This window comes from Dasypus novemcinctus, chromosome 1, assembly GCF_030445035.2.
Source record: "Dasypus novemcinctus isolate mDasNov1 chromosome 1, mDasNov1.1.hap2, whole genome shotgun sequence".
In the NCBI taxonomy this organism is placed as follows: Eukaryota; Metazoa; Chordata; class Mammalia; order Cingulata; family Dasypodidae; genus Dasypus; species Dasypus novemcinctus.
In genome coordinates, this window is record NC_080673.1 from 33,766,482 (window position 1) to 33,780,841 (window position 14,360).

The following is a 14,360-nucleotide window of genomic DNA, read 5'->3' on the forward strand; positions in this document are numbered from 1 at the left end:
AAATTAATAAGGATATGGAAAAAATTTGCTAAATGTACCCTACGGGCAATAGTGAGTGAAAATATTCTAATGATGTTCTTTCATAATCTGCTAAAAAATACACCTAAGCAATATAAGGTGTTGATGGAGGGGTGTTGTATTAGAATTCTGCATATCATGAATGATTATTTTGTAAGTTCACAATTTCTCTGGTTTTATATATATATATACATACTTATACACACATACATATACTGGAGGAATGAAAAATAGATTTGAAGAGACAGAAGAAAGGATCAGTGATATTAAAGACAGGACCTCTGACAGCAAATGCACACACAAAATAGATAAAGAAAAGAATGGAAAAAATTGAACATAGTCTCAGGGACATAAATGATGGCAAGAACGTGCAAACATACATGTCATGGGTGTCCCAGAAAGAGAAGAGAAGAGAAGAGAAAAGAGGCAGAAAAATTATTTAAGAAAATAATGGAAAAAATTACCCAAATCTATTGAAGGACATAGATATCCATGTCTAGGAAGTGAAACATACTCTAAACCAAATTAACCCAAATAGATAAACTCCAAGACACATATTAAACAGAATGTCAAATACCAAAAATAAAGAATTCTGAAAGCAACAAGAGAAAAGCAATTCATCATATATAAGGCATACCCATAAGATTAAGCACTGCTGATTTCGCATCATAAACCACGGAGCAAAGAAGGCAGTGATATGATATACTAAAACCCTGAAAGGAAAAAACTTCCAGCCAAGAATCTTATATCTGGTAAGACTGTCTTTCAAAAATGAGGATGAATTTAGAAAATCCACAGAGAAACAGAAATTGAGAGAGATTGTAGCTGTGAGACCAGCTGTACAGAAAATACTAAAGGGAGTGATAGAGCCAGGGAAGAAAAAACAGTAGAGAGAGGCTTGGAAGAGACTCTGGCTATGAAGATTACATCAGCAAAAGCAACTAAAGATGTAAAGAGAGTAATGGAACTATATATGACAGAAAAACCTAAAGGTCAAAATGGGTGAACTAAGAAATGCCTTTAGAGTATTAACATTGGATGGTAATGGATTAAACTCCCCAATTAAAAGGCACAGACTGGCAGAATGGATTAAAAAAAATGAGTCATCTATGTGCTATCTACAAGAGACTTACCTTAGACCCAAGGATACAAATTGAGAGTGAATGCCTGGAAAAAGATATTCTATGCATGCAGTATACAAAAAAGCTGGGATAGCTATAGCTATAATGGATGATATAGACTTTAAAAGAAAAGCTGTTATTAGTGACAAGAAAGGACATTATATATTAATAAAAGGAATAATTGACCAGGAAGAAATAACAAAGAAAAATGAATATGCTCCTAACCAAGGTGCCCTAAAATACATGAGGCACACACTGGCAAAACTGAAGGGAGAGAGAGGCAACCAGCAAGATGGCGGTGGAGTAAGGAACTCCTAGAGTCAGCTCCTGCTACGGGGCAGTTAGTAAACACCCAGAGCTCTCTGGAGCTAGCTGAAGCACCTGTTTGGGGCTTCCAGAGGCCAGAAGAGGATCTTGTAACATCCTTGGGGGAGTGGGAGAAGGGGACTGCCCATCTGCAAAGAAGACCCATAAGTAGAGAACTCCAGGCCATGGAGGCCAGTGCCCATCCTCCACTGGAAGCACAAGCCACCTCAGGAGCTGTTCCGTGGCTGGAATTAAAACCTCCACTTACCCAAAATGGGGGGGGGGGGGGGGGGAAGAGATGGTTGGGCACCAATTTTAGTTATGATGAGGAAATTTAGTGGGCTACAGTATGATCCTGAGAATAGCTAAGGTTTGAGCCTATTCAGATCAGAAAGAGGCTGGGAGCTGCCGTCTTAATTTTGCACCTGATATGAGGCGAAGCAGGGTGGATTGAGAATCACAGTACTGGTGGGGACCAGCTTCTTCCCATCCAGATAATACTACAGGTCTAGCCTAGGCCCCAGTGCCACCTCCAGCAGGGAGGAAGCTGCGGGGACCTGTGCCAGCCTTTCCAGGAAATTACCTGCCAAGCCATGGAGACTGGTGGCACAAGCCCCTGGAGCTGCTCTGTGATGGATTTGGAAGCTCCATTTCCCAGAAACAGGGGAGGAATAGACTGTTGGCTGCCGATTTTGGCTACTGATTGGGAGACTTGGCTGGCTAAGAAATAACTCTGGGAGCAGCTAGGGTGTGAACCAGCCCAAGTGAGAAAGAGGCCAGTAGCCACCATTCTGACTCTGTCCCCAGCCTGAGGGGAAGCCTGATTGAAACTCCCAGTGCCTGCAGCAACCAGTTTCTTTCATGTAGATTATCCTACAGCCTGCCTAGGCTTCAGCCCCACCTGTGGAGGGGAGGATGTGGGAAAGAAGCTTGAATTTGAACATGGGAACCTGGCTTGAAGTTGAAACGTTTCCATAATGCAGATAAGAAGTGTGGGTTTAGGAACACCAGCCTTGACTAGGCGGAACACTGTCTGGTCAGCACGAAACTGTTTGCATGTGGAGACGTTTGAATTTTTATGGCCTGCTCCCCAGCATTGCTGGTGCTACAGCTTTAATAACAAGCCTTGAAAATAAACATAGATAACTACTGCTTTATAATTTCTAATAAGTACGATGTGGAAACTAGAGTTGAGGCTCTCAGTTCCAGAAGCTGTTGAGTCCCCTGGTCCCATCTTTAATTTCTCTCTTGCATCTTTCTTTCTGTCCTTTTATTTTTTTCAGCTCTGCATTGCCTTCCTTTCATGCAAACCTTTTGCTGAGCTGGTCTCAGCAGGAGGAGGCTGAGGAGCTCTGCACCAGCCTATACAAGTAACTGCAGGGAATTTTGGCTGGCATGGACTGAAAATCAGAAGTCTACCAGGGCAACTGCAGTCATCTTGGACCCACACTGCATAGATTGCTGCCCACACCTGCAGCTTCATCCCCACCCCAGGCAGGGGAGAAAGAGATGTGAAACTTCATCAGTCTCTCTGGGTGACTACAGTCTAGGCCTTCACTTGGTTCCACATATCTGTGACTCTATCCCTACCCCTGGCAAAGGAGAAAGTTTGTAGAAGCTTCATTGGTCTCTGGCACAATGAGGGCAGCTTGATCCTCCACAGCTTACAGCACCAACTACTTGCTTGGTTCTTACTGTACAACCAGCAAGGGAGAAAGGATAGGAAGCCCTAAACTAAAGAGATAAACCATACCCAGAAAAAATACTCTAGTAAGCCAGATGCGAAGACACCAACCAAAAGTACAATCCACACCAAGAAACAGGAAGCTATGGCCCAGTCAAAGAAACAAGATAAGTCTCCAGATGACATAAAGGAGTTGAGACAACTAATCATAGATGTTCAAACAAATCTCCTTAATAAATTCAATGAGATGGCTAAAGAGATTAAGAATATTAAGAAGACATTGGATGAGCACAAAGAAGAATTTGAAAGCATACATAGAAAAATAGCAGATCTTATGGGAATGAAATACATAATAAATGAAATTTTAAAAATTTGGAATCATATTATAGCAGATTTGAGAAGGCAGAAGAAAGGATTGGTGAACTTGAAGAAATGGCCTCTGAAAGTGAACATACAAAGGGAGAGATGAAGAAAAGAATGGAAAAAAATTGAACAAGGTCTCAGGGAACTAAATGACAGCAAAAGGTGTGCAAACATATGTGTCATCAGTGTCCCAGAAGGAGAAGAGAAGGAAAAGGAGCAGAAGGAATATTTAAAGAAATAATGGTAGAAAATTTCTCAACTCTATTGAAGGACATAGATATCCCTGTCCAAGAAGCACAATGTATTCCCATCCAAAAAAATCCAAACAGACAAACTCTATCATCAGAAAGTCAAAGGCCAAAGACAAAGAGAGAATTCTGAGAACAGCAAGAGAAAAGCAATGCATAACATAAAAAAGAATATCCAATAAGATTAAGTACTGATTTCTCACCAGAAACCATGGAGGCAAGAAGACAGTGATCTGATATATTTAAGAAACTACAAGAGAAAAATTTCCAGCCAAGAATCTTATATCCAGCAAGACTGTCTTTCAAAAATGAGGGTGAAATTAGGATATTCACAGGTAAACATAAAGTGAGAGGATTTCTAGGCAAGAGACCATAATTTCAGGAAATACTAAAGGGTGTGCTAGAGACTGAAAAGAAAAGACAGAAGAGAGGCACTTGGAAGGGAGTCTAGAAATGAAGCTTAGATCAATAAAAGTAACAGAGTGTCAAAAGAGTGGTGAAAATAAAATATGACAGATAAACTCATATCGTCAGGAATAAACTTAACCAATGATGTAAAACACTTGTATTCAGAGAACTGCAACTCAGTGTTAAATAAAAAAAGCCCTAAATAACTGGAAGAACATCCCACGCTCATGGATTGGAAAACTAAATATCATTAAGATGTCAATTCTACTCAAATTGATATACAGATTTAATGCAATCTCGATAAAATTTCCACCAGCATTAAAGAAAAAATTGAAAACACAACGATTAAATTTACTTTGAAGGGTAAGGAGTCCTGAGTAGCCAGAAATATAAAAAGGAAAAGTGAACCCTCATCTCCAGACTTTAAATCATAATACCTACCTGTAGTGGTAAAAACAGCATGGTACTGGCATAAAGACAGACACAATAGACCAATGGAACCAAATTTATGGTTCAGAAACAGATCCTCACAGGCATGGTCCAGTGATTTTTGACTAGCCTGTCAAACTCACACAGCTTGGGCAGAACAATCCATTCAACAAATGGTGCTGAAGGAATTGGACATCCATAGCTGAAAGAAGGAAAGAGGATCCCTCTCTCACACCTTATACAAAAATTAACTCAAAATGGGTCAAAAAACTAAAAATAAAAGCAAAAACCATAAAACTTCTAAAAGAAATTATTGGAAAATATCTTCAAGACCTGGTGGTAGGTGGAGGATTCTTAAAGGAGATAAGAGAAAGACTGAGTGGACTACTGATGTTTCATGTATGTAGAAGTTTTAATTAGCTTTACTGTAAAATTGTGGAAATGTATAGAGTGGATAGTAACACACAGTGAGTAACAGCTAGTTTATAAATGGGGATGTGACTGAAATGGTAGTCTAGTTATGTAAATACCAATTGACAGAACGCTTGAGAATAATCTAGGAACAAATAGCACTGTAAACCAAGAGGTGGGTGACAATTGTGGTTGATGGTACAGATGCAAGAGTGACCTTTGTTAGCTAGAACAAATGTATATCCCTACTGCAAGATGCTGGGAATGTGGAGAAGCATGGGAAAAATACAGCTGGAGTGACCTATGAACTGTGGTTAGTAGTAATAGTGTAATATTCTTGCATCTGTGCAAAAGAAGTACTGTGTTGATACTGAGGCAGTATGGAAAATGTGAGCCAAATGTACACTATGGACATGGCAATAATCTGATGATAATATTTTATCTGTAGTACATGACACTCCACATTGTGGTGGGTTCATGGAGGGGTGTTGTTTGGGAATTCTGCACATGTGCATGATTGTTTTATAAGTTTACAACTTCTGTCATAAAAAAGTATACTTAAAAAATAATAGGATGAGTTGGGGGAAAAACACACCAAATGTAAGATAAGAACTATAATTAGTAGTAAGATTTTGACAGTGTTTTTCCATAGTTTGTAACAAGCATCTCATTACAGTGCAGGGTGTTGATGGAGGGTTGATATATGCAACCCCTGTATGATGTTATGCACGTTTGCTTTGTAAGTTCACAACTTTTACTATACACTTAATTGTTGATGTATGTTCATACATAAATGATATAAAAATAATAATAGATTGGTTAGGGGAAAAATGCTTTGTTTAGTAGTAATATTTTGACAATGCTCTTTAATCATTAGTTAAAAAGGTTTAAAAACAATGCAAGTTATTGGTGGTAGGGTGAGATGTTATATATGTTTATTTAATGTTATATATGTTTTTTTTGTAAGTTCACAACTATTATACATTTATTGTTTTTGTATGTTAATGTATGAGTGATATATTTCAATAAATTAACCCCCCCCCAAAAAAAAAACTGAAAGAAGAAATAAGTGTCTCTACAATAATAGTTGGAGATTTTAATATACCATTCTCAGCATTGGATAGAATATCTGGGCAGAGAGTTTGAATAATATGATAAATGAACTAAACCTAAAAACATATACAAAACATTTCACCCCAAAAGAGCAGGATATACATTCTTTACAAGTGCTGATGGATTTTTCTCCAGGACAAACCATATGTTGTATCACAAAACACATCTCAATAAATTTAAAAAGATTGAAATTATACAAAGCACTTTGTCAGATCATAGTAGAATGAAGCTGGAAATCAACATAGAAAGGAAAGGGGAGTATTCACAAATACATGGAGATTAAGCAACTCACTCTTAAATAATCAGTGGATCAATGAGGAAACAGCAAGAGAAATCAGTAACTTCTTGAGACAAATGAAAACAAGATAAGGAAATAAACACCTAGAAAACATCACAGTGAATTTATTAATAAGGAAAACTGCCTAAAATGCAAAGTACAAGGGCACTGATAACATACTGTCAAATGACATGGATGTACAAAGCTAAATATCCAACTGTTTCATAAGATATCAATATATCCTACCTAATGTAACTCCAGGCTTCTATTTCTCTAAAATCATGTACTGAGTTCTAAGAATGTACCTGAGAAGTATTACATGTTGTTTGTAATTTTAACCAACACTGACCTGAAAATAGTTAATACGTTTTGGAAACCAAAATTAAGATATGAAGTAAACTTTGAAGAAAAAAAAAAAGAAAACAAGAACACAGCGTATCAAAACCTATGGGGGAAATGGGTGTGGCTCAAGCAGTTGAGCACCTGCCTCTCATATGGGTGGTCTCAGGTTTGGTTCCTGGTACTCTCTGAAAAAACAAAAACAAACAACAAGGGAAGTAGATGTAGCTCAAGTGATTGGACTCCCATCTACCATATGGGGGTGCTGGGTTCAGTTTCTGGGGCCTCCTGGTGAAGGTCAAGCTGGCCCATGCCATGGAGAGCAAGCCTGCACTGCAGAGACTGGCCCATGTCAAGAGCTGACACAACAAGATGACACAACAAAAAAGAGACACAGAGGAAAGACAATGAGAGACACAACAAACCAGGGAGCTGAATTGGCTCAAACAATTGAGTCTTCTCTCCCATGCTGGAGGTCCTAGGATTGGTTCCCAGTGCCTCCTAAAGAGAAAACAAGAAGAGAAGACAATCAAACACAGAAGAATGTGCAGCAAATATACACAGAGAGCAGACAGTAAGCACAGACAGTGAGGGCGGGTAGGGGGAGAAATGAATAAAATAGATCTTGAAAAACAACAATAAGAAAAACAAATGAAAAAACAACTTAGGGAAGCCAATGCAGCTCAGTGGTTGAGTGCCTGCTTCCATATACCAGGTCCTGGGTTCAATCTCTGGCCCCTGGTACCTCAAAAAAAAAAAATCAAAATAAAAGCAACAATAACAACAACAACAAAAATCTATGGGATGGAGTGAAGGCAGCACTGAGAGGAAAAAATTTATAGCCCTCCATGTTTGCACTAAAAAAAAAAGAGCTAAAATCAATGACTTAACTACACAGCTGGAGGAACTAGAAAAAGAAAAGCAAACTATTCCCAAAACAAGTAGAAGGAATGAAATAACAAAGAACAGAGTAGAAATAAATGAAATTGAGAACAACAACCACAACAAAATAGAAATAATTAACAAGAACAAAAGCTGGGGGAGTGGATACAGCTCTGTGGATATAGCTCAGGCACTATATAGCAGAAGTATCTGCTTCTCATATACAAGGTCCTGTGTTCAATCCCCAGTACCTTCTAAAAAGAAAAAAGAAGTTGGTTCTTTGAGATGATTAACAAAATTGACAAATCTTAGCTAGACTGACAAAGTAAAAAAGATAAAATGCAAATAACTGAAATAAGAATTGAAAGTGGGGACATTATTCCTGAACCCACAGAAATAAAGGAGATCATAAGAGGATGCCATTAACAATTGTATGCCAAGAAACTAGACAATGTAGATGAAATGGACAAATTCCTAGGAACATACGAACAACCTACACTGACCCTAGAAGAAATAGAAGACTTCAACAAACTAATCACAAGTAAAGAGATTGAAATAGTTGTGAAAATCCTCACCAAATAACGATCCTGACCAGATGTCTTCACTGTTAAATTCTACCAAGGATTCAAAGATTTAATACAAGTCTTACTGAAACTCTAAAAAAAAAAATTGAATTGGAGGGAATGCTAACAAACTCACCATATGAAGCCAACATCACCTTAATACCAAAGCCAGTTAAAACTAATATGAAAAAAGAAAATTATAGACCCATTTCCCTAATAAGTATAGACATAAAAATCCTCAAAAAAAATTCACTAATTAAATCCAAAACACATGAAAAGAATTATTCATCAAGATCAAGTACGTTTTATCCCAGGCATGCAGGGTGGGTCAATACAAGAAAATCAGTATAATACATCACATTAATAAAATGAGGAAGAAAATCACATAATCATCTCTATTGACACAGAAAAGGCATTTGACAAATACAGCATCCTTTCTTGATAAAAAACACTCCAAAAGATAGGAATTGAAGGAAACTTTCTCAACATGATGAAGGGCAAATATAAAAAAGCTACAGGGAAGCAGATGTGGCTCACCTGATCAAGCATCTGCCTACCATATGGAGGATCCAGGGTTCGATACCCAGGGCCTCCTGACCCATGTGGTAAGCTGGCCCATGTGCAGTGCTGCCACATGCAAGGAGTGTTGTGTCATGCAGGGGTGCCCCCAAGTATTGGAGCCACACGAGCAAGAAGTGTGCCCTGCAAGGAAAGCCACCCTGTGTGAAAAAAGTGCAGCCTGCCCAGGAGTGGCTCCACATACATGGACAGCTGATGCAGCAAGATGAGGCAACAAAAAAGAGACACAGTTTCCCAGTGCCGTCTGACAATGCAAGTGGCCGCAGGGCAACACATAGTGAATGGACACAGAGAGCAGACAACAGGGGGAAATAAAAAAATAAATAAAGTGCTTTAAACAAAACAAAACAAAACCTACAGCTAACATTGTACTCAATGGTGAGTACTGAAAGCTTTCCCATTGAGATCAGGAGACAAGGATACCCAATGTCATCACTGTTGTTGAATACAGTGCTAGAGGTTCTAGCAGGGCAATCAAGCAATAAAATAAATAAATAAAAAGCATCCAAATTGGAAAGAAAGAAGTAAAACTCACTATTTCCACATATGATCATATACCTAGAAAGCTCTGAAAAATCTACAACAAAGTTGCTAGATCTAATAAATATGTTGAGCTGTGTGGCTGGATATATGATTAATAGGTAAAAATCAGTAGTGTTTCTATACACTACTGATAAGTGGTTTGAGGAGGAAGTCTGAAAATAAATTCCATTTACAATAGTGTCTAAAAGAATCAAATATATAGAATAAACTTAATCAAGGATATAAAGGATCTGTATTCAGAAAACTACAAGTTTTAGATCACAGTAATTCACATATACAATGTATGGTACTTCCACGTATCCAACATCAAACCCTTTGTCCCTTCCCCAGCAATGATCTTTTTACATGTTCATATTATATTTGCTGCAGCTGATGTACAGATATTGAAACAATAGCTTTCAAACAAGGTTCCATTTGGGTTTAGATTATGGTTTATATTTTAGACTATACAATTTTCTAAATTTTTAGATATCTTATGTGTTACATTATGGTTTACATTTTAGCCTATAGACTTTTATACATTTTAGGTGTAATTTAACATGCCCTATATCCATCATTGCATGATCCTGTGGAACACTTCCATTGCCCCACAGTTACCCTGATTCCATGTATTCAACACCTCTTTCCCCCTCCCCTCAGGGTCCACCTGGACAATCAATCTTCATTACTTGAAGAACCATATTCAGAGATACTTGCAACAATGTTGAGGGTTTGACATGTCAAACTAAGCACTTTTGTGCTTTGAAGGACTTTGTTAAGAAGGTAAAAAGGCAGCTTACTCAATGGGAGAAAGTATTTGAAAACCACATATCCAATAAGGTTTTGATTTCCATATTATATAATGAAATCGTACAACTCAATGATAAAAGGGCAAGCAATTAAATTTAAAAATGGGCAAAAGACTTAGACATTTGTAGAATTACAAATGGTGAAAAAGTACCTGAAAAAACGTTCAATATCACTAGCTATTAGGGAAATATAGGTAAAAAATACAGCATCGTTACATACTTTATAGAATGGTCATTATTTAAAAAACAAAACAAAATGGAAAACTTGAAATAGGAACACTCCTTCACTGTTGGTGGGAATGTAGAAGACAGTTTGGGGTTCCTCAGGAAGCTAAATATAGAACTGTCCTATGACCCAACAATCCCTCTACTAGGAATACATCCAGAAGAACTGAAAACAGGGATACAGACATTTGTATACCAATGTTCATAGTAGCATTATTCAACAATTGCTAAAAGATGGAAATAATCCAAGTGTCCATCAACTAATGAATGGGTAAACGAAGTGTGGTGTATTCATATGATGGAATACTATGCTGCTGTAAGAGGAAATGAAACTGGGACACATGTGACAGCATGGATGAACCTTGAGGACATTATGCTGAGTGGAAGAAGCTCGACACAAAAAAACAAATGTATGAGCTCCCTTAAATGAATTTAATATGACAAGCACATGGATTTAAAATCTAGAGTATAGGTTATTAGGGATAGGATTAAGGCCAAGAAGGGGGTACTTTGCTTAATGTACATAGAATTTTTAATTGGTTTGAATATAAAAGTGTAGAAATGGATAGAGTTGATGGTGACACATTTTAGTGACTATACTTAACAGGGCTGGTTTACAAATGTGATTGTGGCTGAAAGGGGCGGTCGAGGGATGTAAATATCAGCTGAAGGAAAGCTAGAGGGAGGCAGGGCGAGCTGGGCTTTTCTGCTGTCCCAGGCCCTGCTAGGGCACCCGGGGTGTGCCTGCTGGAGGAGGAAGAGAGCGGCAGAGAGAATCGGGTTACAAGACCGGGGATTCGTAGTGGTTACCGCGGAGACGGCGGGGGCGCAAGCAAGCCTCCGCCGGAGGAGTCTCGGCGGTCTTGTCACTCCTTCCCACGGCTGAACCCCTGCAGCCACGGTGAACCTGGGCCTCTCCGGGCCGCTGCCACCAAGCGCGAGCTGCAGGTTCGAGGCCAACGAGGAGGCAGCGGCGCGGGCGGCGCCCCCGTGCGGGGTGCGCGGCGGCGAGGCAGGGCTAGACCCGCGAGAGGTACCCGCCTGGGACCGGCGAGGCCCCGGCGCGTCTCCGCCACGTACGTGCAGGAGCTCAAAGGGCTGTCGCTGTTGGTTGGGGCAGAGTCCGACGGACGCTTGGAATCAGATACATCCAAACGCTGCAAATCAGAAACAACAGGATCCCCTAATTGGTCAGAGCTGAGAACTATGATCTGGCTTTAAGCTTTCAGGAAAAAGCTGGCTGTGATGAGGTCTGGGGAAGAATTTGTTAGGCTCAAGGTGAGGATCCATCGGTGGAAGTCACACAGAACCTTACTGATAAATCAGAAGAACGATTTGAAGAAATGCCTGAAACCAGTCATCTTAATGACCTGCCCACATGTGAGCTCAATAAACTTGAAGGAATCGGTGACTTGGTTACTTAGTTCTCTCCTCACGGATCCGCAGGGAAAAGCTGGCACTGGCCCTGGAAAAGGAAGGCTATATTAAAAAAACTACTGCAGCTGTTCCAAGTTTGTGAGAACCCGGAAAACACTGATGGCTTACATCATTTGTGTGAAATTATTAGAGGAATCTTATTCCTAAATAAAGTTAACTCTGTTCGAGGTAACGTTTTCTTAGGAGTGTATCATGGATGTCATGGGATGTCTTGAATACTATCCTGCTTCAGCTCAACCAAAAAGGCATAGGGAATTCTTGACCAAAGCTGCAAAGTTTAGGGAAGTTATACTAATAACAGACTCTGAACTAAGGCAAAAAATACATTAGACTCATAGGATACAGTACATTCAGGACATCATTTTATCTACACCATCTGTTTTTGAAGAGAATTTTTTTCTACTCTTACATCCTTTATTTTCTTCAGTAAAGTTCAGCTAGTATGTTAAAGGAAGATGAAAAATTTTGTTAGAAATTTTTGCACAGTTAACAGATGAGGCCACAGATGATAAATGGCGTGAATGGGTTAATTTTTTCAAGGAATTCTGTGCATTTTCTCAGATATTGCAACCGCAAAACAGGGACACATTTTTCAAAATGTTTGCAAAGTTGGGGATTCTTCCTGCTCTTGAAACTGTAATGGGCATGGATGATTTGCAAGTCAGATTAGCTGCTGCGGATATGTTTTCTTATCTAGTAGAGTTTAGTCCATCCATGGGCCGAGAATTTGTAATGCAAGAAGCCCAGCAGAGTGGTGACGATGTCCTAGCTAATGTAATAACTGAACAAATGATGGGTGATACTGATCCTGAGCTAGGAGTGCTGTTTAGTCAAGTTCTTCACACTGATCCAGAGAACATGCTGGGTACAACCAATAAAACTGAAAAAAGTTAATTTCTAAATTTCTTCTACAATCTTGTATGCATGTCCTCACAACACCACTTTTGGCCAATATGTCAGAGGATAAATGTGAAAAGGATAATGTAGCTAAAATCTAACCAAAAAACAACACAATTTGTCTGGGTAACAGCACAGCTGCTAGCCTTAATTTTAGAGTTACTCACATTTTGTGTGGAACATCACATATATCACATAAAATATTATATTATGAACAAGGCCTTTCTGAGAAAAGTTTTAGTCTTAATGAATTAAAAGTACACCTTCCTGGCTTTGTGTGCTCTTTGTTTTATGAAGTGGATCATTGGCCCTATAAAAAATGTGAATTTTTATCATCATCACATCACAAGGAAATCTTTTTTTTTAAATTGGTTTTGTAATAATATTACATTAAAAAATATATATATATGAGGTCCCATTCAACCCCACCACCCCCACCCCACCTCTCCCCCCCCCCCCCCCCAGCAACACTCATTCCCATCATCATGACACATCTATTGCATTTGGTAAGTACATCTTTGGGCACCTCTGCACCTCATGGTCAATGGTCCACATCATGGCCCACACTCTCCCCCATTCCATCCAGTGGGCCCTGTGAGGATTTACAATGTCCGATGATTGCTCCTGAAGCACCATCCAGGGCAGCTCCATGTCCTAAAGATGCCTCCACCTCTCATCTCTAAGGAAATCTTTTTGAGCTTTTCTGGATAATGGAACTTGGTACCATCTGTTGAATTCGGTTGTAATTGAGCTTTCATAATTCATAAGAGTGGTGGAAGATAACAAGTCTCTTATTGCACATATAGTTGAAAACTTTCATAATGCCCTTAAATTGGCTGAATATTCAGACATTCAAAGGATTAAACACTTAAATATGACTAAGAAAAGACAAAATCAGAAACTGAACAGTGAACCATCTGTATTGTATAGTAACAGATTTTGCAGAGATGCAAAAGCCTTGGAAGAGGATGAAGAAATTGGCTTAATGAAGATGAAGAGGAGGAAGGAAAAGTAGTTGTGGCACCAGTAGGAAAATCTAAGCCAGAAGATGATTTTCCAGATACTTGTGAAAAATTTATGGAGACCAAAAGAGCAAAAGAAAGGGAAGACAAGGAAAACCTCCTCAAAAGGACATTTTTCGGTGGCTTCAAATTTACTTTCTCCCATTCTGCCACTGCAGCTAATGGCAGAAACAGTAGAAACAGTAAATCTGCTGTGGGTCAGACACCATCAGCAAGTTCTAATGGGTCTCCTTCCAAAACTACAAACTTGGCTACATCAGTAACAGCCACCAAGGGAAGTTTGGGTGGCCTAGTGGATTATCCAGATAATGAAGAGGAAGAGGAAGAGGAAGAGGAAGAGGAAGAGGAAGAAACTTCTCCCAGGTAAAGACCTTGACTTGGGTTAAATCTTTACTGGGCGACGCTCAACATGTGGTCTTCCTAAAATGCTGCAACTGTTCAATGAGCTGAAAATCTGAATCAGAAAGCTTTCTCACTTTAACTTATAAATATACAAGGAGAAACAAAGGAAACAGTATATCAACTAGGAGAGTTTAGTTCTGTTAAAAAAAAACAGCAACAACAAAACCACCATCACCACCACCACAAAACAGGCTTCCCAGGAACTTGACTGCTTGCTTGTAATTAAGGGATTTGCCTTTCAGGCTATAAAATAAAGGGGAAAATAAAAAGATTAATAATTGGAACCTGGGAGATAGCTTTCCTAG

General features: G+C 39.1%; 1 pseudogene; it reads left to right on the forward strand.

Moving 5' to 3' along the window:
• The first annotated feature begins 1,016 nt into the window (after positions 1-1,016).
• On the forward strand, positions 1,017-14,020 carry LOC101412563 (serine/threonine-protein phosphatase 4 regulatory subunit 3B-like; annotated as a pseudogene).
• The last annotated feature ends 340 nt before the right edge of the window (positions 14,021-14,360 follow it).